The sequence below is a fragment of the Nomascus leucogenys genome, unplaced genomic scaffold (assembly GCF_006542625.1).
Source record: "Nomascus leucogenys isolate Asia unplaced genomic scaffold, Asia_NLE_v1 001375F_39329_qpd_obj, whole genome shotgun sequence".
Taxonomy (NCBI): domain Eukaryota; kingdom Metazoa; phylum Chordata; class Mammalia; order Primates; family Hylobatidae; genus Nomascus; species Nomascus leucogenys.
The window spans coordinates 27,037-33,795 of record NW_022095860.1 but is presented as its reverse complement, the minus strand read 5'-3'; positions in this window follow the sequence as shown (position 1 = coordinate 33,795).

Below are 6,759 nucleotides of genomic sequence, written 5' to 3'. Positions count from 1 at the left end.
CGTCCAGCAAAGGTGCTCCTCCCTTCTCAGACGATGGGTGGCCGGGCCACAGGCGCTCCTCACTTCCCAGACGGGGCAGCCAGGCAGAGGCGCTCCTCACTTCCCACACGATGGGTGGCTGGCAGAGGCGCTCCTCACTTCCAGATGGGGCAGCCGGCAGAGCGCTCCCACTTCCCAGATGGGGCGGCGGGCAGAGGCGCTCCTCACTTCCCGACGATGGGTGGCCGGGGCAGAGGCGCTCCTCACTTCCAATGGGGCGGCCAGGCACAGGTGTCCTCACTTCCAGACGATGGGTGGCCGGGCACAGGCGCCCCTCACCTCCCAGACGATGGGTGGCCAGGCAGAGGCGCTCCTCACTTCCCAGATGGGGCGGCCGGGCAGACGCGCTCCTCACTTCCCAGATGGGGCGGGCCAGGCAGGGGCGCTCCCCCACTTCCCAGACGATGGGTGGCCGGGCAGAGGCGCTCCTCACTTCCCAGACGGGCAGCCGGGCAGAGGCGCTCCTCACTTCCCAGATGGGGCCGGCCGGGCAGAGGCGCTCCTCACTTCCCAGACGATGGGTGGCCGGGCAGAGGCGCCCTCACTTCCCAGACGATGGGTGGCCAGGCAGAGGCGCTCCTCACTTCTCAGACGGGGGCGGGCCAGGCAGAGGCGCTCCCCACTTCCCAGACGATGGGTGGCCGGGCAGAGGCGCTCCTCACTTCCCAGATGGGGCGGCCGGGCAGAGGCCGCTCCTCACTTCCCAGACGATGGGGTGGCCGGGCACAGGTGCTCCTCACTTCCCAGACGATGGGTGGCCGGGCACAGGTGCTCCTCACTTCCCAGACGATGAGTGGGCCGGGCAAAGGCACTCCTCACTTCCCAGATGGGGCGGCCGGGCAGACGCGCTCCTCACTTCCCAGATGGGGTGGCCGGGCAGAGGCACTCCTCACTTCCCAGATGGGGCGGCCGCGCAGAGGCGCTCCTCACTTCCCAGACGATGGGTGGCCGGGCAGAGGCGCTACTCACTTCTCAGACGATGTGTGGCCGGACACAGGCGCCCCTCACTTCCCAGACGATGGGTGGCCGGGCAGAGGCGCTCCTCACTTCTCCCCAGAACGGGGTGACCGGGCAGAGGCGCTCCTCACTTCCCAGATGGGGCGGGCCGGGGCAGAGACCACTTCCTCACTTCCCAGACGGGGTGGCGGCTGCGGCAGAGGCGCTCCTCACTTCCCAGGCGATGGGTTGGGCCAGGCAGAGGCGCTCCTCACTTCCCAGACGACGGTTGAGGAGCGCCTCTGCCGGCCGTCCCGTCTGGGAAGTGAGGAGGCTCCTCTGCCCGGCCGCCCCGTCTGGGAAGTGAGGGGCGCCTCTGCCCGGCCTCCCCGTCTGGGGAAGTGAGGAGCGCCTCTGCCCGGCCACCCATCGTCTGGGGAAGTGAGGGAGCGCCTCTGCCCGGCCACCCATCGTCTGGGAAGGAGGGGCGCCTCTGCCCGGCCACCCATCGTCTGGGAGTGAGGGCGCCTCTGCCCGGCCGCCCCGCCGGGGAGTGAGGGCGCCTCTGCCCGGCCGCCCCGCCTGGGAGTGAGGGGCGCCTCTGCCCGGCCGCCCCGCTGGGGAGTGAGGGGCGCCTCTGCCCGGCCGCCCCGGGGGGGGGGGCTCTGCCCGCCCCCCGCTGGGGAGTGAGGGGCGCCTCTGCCCGGCCGCCCCGCTGGGGAGTGAGGGGCGCCTCTGCCCGGCGCCCGGCTGGGGGGGGGGCGCTCTGCCGGCCGCCCCGGCTGGGGAGTGAGGGCGCCTCTGCCCGGCCGCCCCGGCTGGGGAGTGAGGGGCCCCTCTGCCGGCCGCCCCGGCTGGGGAGTGGGGGCCCCTCTGCCGGCCGCCGGCGGGGTGAGGCTGGGGCCGGAGTGAGGGGCGCCTCTGCCCGGCCCCCCCGTCTGGGGAGTGAGGGGCGCCTCTGCCCGGCCGCCCCGTCTGGGGAGTGAGGGCGCCTCTGCCCGGCCGCCCCGGCTGGGGAGTGAGGGGCGCCTCTGCCCGGCCGCCCGTCTGGGGAGTGAGGGGCGCCTCGCCCGGCCGCCCCGTCTGGGGAGTGGGGGCGGCCTCTGCCCGGCCGCCCCCGTCTGGGGAGTGAGGGGCGCCTCTGCCCGGCCGGCCCCGTCTGGGGAGTGAGGGGCGCCTCTGCCCGGCCGCCCCGTCTGGGGAGTGAGGGGCGCCTCTGCCCGGCCGCCCCGTCTGGGGAGTGAGGGGCGCCTCTGCCCGGCCGCCCGTCTGGGGAGTGAGGGGCGCCTGTGTCCGGCCGCCCCGTCTGGGGAGTGAGGGGCGCCTCTGCCCGGCCGCCCCGTGTGGGGAGTGAGGGGTGCCTCTGCCCGGCCGCCCCGTCTGGGAAGTGAGGAGCGTCTCTGCCCGGCTGCCCAGTCAGGGAAGTGAGGAGCGCCTCTGCCGGCCACCCATCGTCTGGGAAGTGAGGAGCGCCTCTGCCCGGCGCCCCGTCTGGGAAGTGAGGAGCGCCTCTGCCGGCCACCCATCGTCTGGGAAGTGAGGAGCGCCTCTCCCCGGCCACCCATCGTCTGGGAAAGTGAGGGGCGCTTCTGCCCTGCCACCCATCCTCTGGGAAGTGAGGAGCGCCTCTGCCCGGCCACGCATCATCTGGGAAGAAGTGAGGAGCGTCTCTGCCCGGCTGCCCAGTCAGGGAAGTGAGGAGAGCCTCTGCCCGCCCACCCATCGTCTGGGAAGTGAGGAGCGCCTCTGCCCGGCCACCCATCATCTGGGAAGTGAGGAGGGGCCTCTTGCCCGGCCACCCATCTTCTGGGAAGTGAGGAGGCGCCTCTTGCCCGGCCACCCATCGTCTGGGAAGTGAGGAGCGCCTCTGCCGGCCGCCCCGTCTGGGAAGTGAGGAGCACCTCTGCCCGGCCGCCCGTCTGGGAAGTGAGGGTGCCTTTGCCGGCCGCCCCGTCTGGGAAGTGAGGAGCGCCTCTGCTGGCCGCCCGTCTGGGAAGTGAGGGCACCTCTGCCCGGCCGCCCGTCTGGGAAGAAGTGAGGAGTGCCTTTGCCCGGCTGCCCCGTCTGGGGAAGTGAGGAGTGCCTCTGCCCGGCCGCCCCGTCTGGGAAGTGAGGAGCGGCCTCTGCCCGGCTGCCCCGTCTGGGATGTGCGGAGTGCCTCTGCCCAACCCCCCCGTCTGGGTGGTCTAACACGGGGGCCAGAAGCAATGTGGGGGCTCGACGTGGTGGCTCACACCTGTAGTCCCGGCGCTCTGGGAGGCTGAGGCGGGTTGATCACTTCAGGCTTGGAATTCGCGACCAGCATGGCCAACATGGGGAAACATATGAAAAATACAACAGACCAACCAACCCAGCGACAACAAAGCAGAGTTAAAAGACCTCTACTTCCCAGCTCCTGCATTATACATAAGTAGAAAGGAAGAAAGATGAGCTAAAGATCCTGGAAAGCAGAAAATCCAATTGTCGTTCTGGATTCTAAACATTACCTGTGTGGCCTTGGATAAATTTCAATCTTTTCATATGTAAATCAAAGGAAGTTGAATTAAATTATTTCTAACCAAAAAAAAAAAACCCTCAAACCGCAACATCAGCTCCTCCACGGGTCTGCGGCTGTAAGACCCTCCAACCGGAACATCAGCTCCTCCCTGGGTCCAAGGCTACAAGACGCCCAAACCGGAACATGAGCTCCTGCCGCGTCCGCAGCTGTAGGACCGTCCAATCGCAACATCAGCTCCTCCACGGGTCTGCGGCTGCAAGACCCTCAAACCGGAACATCAGCTCCTCCTCGGGTCTGTAAGACCCTCAAACCCGAACATCAGCTCCTCCCTGGTCTCGGGCTGCGAGACCCTCAAAGCGGAACATCAGCTCCTCACCGGGTCTGCGGCTGCAAGGCGCCCAAAGCGGAACATCAGCTCCTCCCCGGGTCCGCGGCTGCAAGACCCCGAAACAGGAACATCACCTCGTCCCCGGGTCCGCGGCTGCAAAACCCTCAAATCGGAACACCAGCTCCTTCCTGAGTCGCGGCTGCAAGACCCTCAAACCGGAACATCTGCTCCTCCACGGCTCCGCGGCTGCAAGACTCTCAAACCGGAACATCAGCTCCTTTCCGGGGTCTGTGGCTGCAAGACCCTCAATCCGGAACATCAGCTCCTCCCCGGGTCTGCGGCTGCACGACCCTCAAATTGGAACATCAGCGCCTCCCCGAGTCTGCCGCTGCACGACCCTCAGACTGGAACATCAGCTCCTCCCCTGGTCTGCGGATGAACGACCCTGAAACTGGAACATCAGCTCTTCCCCAGGTCTGCAGCTACACGACTCTGAAACTGGAACATCAGCTCTTCCCCGGGTCTGCGGCTGCACGACCCTCAAAATGGAACATCGCTTCCACCCCAGGATTTCGGCTGCATGAACCTCAAACTGGAACACTGGCGCCTCTCAGGGTCTGCGGCTGCAAGATCCTCAAACTACAACATCGGCTCCTCCCCGGGTCCGCGGCTGCAAGACCCTCAAATGGGAACATCAGCTCCTCCCGGGTCCGTGGCTGCACCACCCTCAAACCGGAACATCAACATCTCCCCGGGTCCGCGACTGCAAGACCCCCACGCCGGAATATCAGTTCTTACCCGGGTCCGCGGCTACAAGACCCCCAAACCGGAACATCAGCTCCTCCCCGGGTCTGCAGATGCACGACCCTCAAAGCAGAACATCAGCTCCTCGCCGGGTCTGTAGCTACACGACCCTCAAACTGGAATATCAGCTCCTCCCCTGGTCCGCTGCTGCAAGACCCCCAAACCGGAAAAGCAGCTCCTCCCCAGGTCTGCGGCTGCATGACCCTCAAATTGGAACACCTGCTCCTCCCCGGGTCTGCGGCTGCAAGACCCTCAAACCGGAACATCACCTCCTCCCCGGGTCTGCGGCCACAAGACCCTCAAACCGGAATATCAGCTCCTCCCCGTGTCTGCGCCTGCAAGACCCTGAAACCGGAACATCAGCTCCTGCCTGGGTCTGCAGCCGCAAGACCCTCAAACCGGAACATCAGCTCCTCCACAGGTCTGCGGCTGCACGACCCTCAAATTGGAACATCAGCGCCTCCCCAGATCTCCGCTGCATGACCCTCAAACTGGAACATCAGCTCTTCCCCGGGTCTGCTGCTACACGACCCTCAAACTGGAACATCAGCTCCTCGCCGGGTCTGTGGTTGCAACAGCCTCAATCTGGAACATCAGCACTTCCCCAACTCTGCGGCTACAAGACCCTCAATCCGGAACATCAGCTCCTTCCCGGGTCTGCAGCTGCAAGACCCTCAAACCGGAACATCAGCTCCTCCCCTGGTCTGCGGCTGCAAGACCCTCAAGACGGAACATCAGCTCCTTCGCGGGTCCGCGGCTGCAAGACCCTCAAACCGGAACATCAGCTCCTCCCCGCATCAGCGGCTGCACGACCCTCAAAGCAGATCAGCTCCTCGCCGGGCCTGAGGCTGCACGACCCTCAAACTGGAACATCAGCTCCTCCGCTGGTCTGCAGATGCAAGACCCTCAAACTGGAACATCAGCTCCTCCCAGGTCTGCGGCTGCACGACCCTCAAATTGGAAAATCAGCGCCTCCCTGGGTCTGCGGCTGCACGACCCTCAAACTGGAACATCAGCTCCTCCCGGGGTTTGCGGCTGCAAGACCGTCAAACCGGAACATCAGCTCCTCCCCAGGTCCGCAGCTGCAAGACCCTCAAACTGGAACATCAGCTCCTCCCCAGATCCGCGGCTGCAAGACCCTCAAAACTGGAACATCAGCTCCTCCCCAGGTCCGCGGCTGCAAGACCCTCAAACCAGAAAATCAGCACCTCCTCGGGTCCGCGGTTGCAAGACCTTCAAACCGGAACATCAGCTCCTCCCCGGGTCCGTGATTGCACCACCCTCAAACCGGAACATCAGCTCCTCCCCGGGTCCGTGGCTGCAAGACCCCCAAACTGGAACATCAGCTCCTCCCCGGGTCTGCGGCTGCAAGACCCTCAAACCAGAACATCAGCTCCTCCGCGGGTCCGCGGCTTCAAGACCCTCAAACAAGAACATCAGCTCCTCCCCGGGTCCGCAGCTGCAAGACCCTGAAACCAGAACATCAGCTTCTCCCCAGGTCCATGGCTGCAGGACCGTCCAACTGGAACATCAGCTCCTTCACGGGTCTGTAAGACCCTCAAACCCGAATATCAGCTCCTCCCTGGTCTGCAGCTGCGAGACCCTCAAAGCAGAACATCAGCTCCTCCCCAGGTCTGCGGCTGCAATACTCCAAAACGGGAACATCAGCTCCTCCCCGGATCTGTGGCTGCAAGACCCCCAATCCGGAACATCAGCTCCTCCCCGGGTCTGCGGCTGCAACACCCTCAAACCGGAACTTCAGCTCCTCCCCGGGTCCGCAGATACAAGACCCTCAAACCGGAATATCAGCTCCTCCACCGGTCTGCGGCTGCATCATCCTCAAACCAGAACATGAGCTCCTCCCTGGATCCGCGGCTGCAAGACCCAGAAACCAGAACAGAAGCTCCTCCTCGGGTCCATGGCTGCACCACCCTCAAACCGGAACATCAGCTCTTACCCGGGTCTGTGGCTGCACGACCCTCAAACTGGAACATCAGCTCTTCCCTGGATCTGCGCGTACACGACCCCCAAACTGGAACATCAGCTCCTCCCCTGGAATGCGGCTGCACGACCCTCAAACTGGAATATCTGCTCTTCCCCGGGTCTGCGGCTGCACTACCCTCAAACTGGAACATCGGCTTCTCCCCGGGTTTTC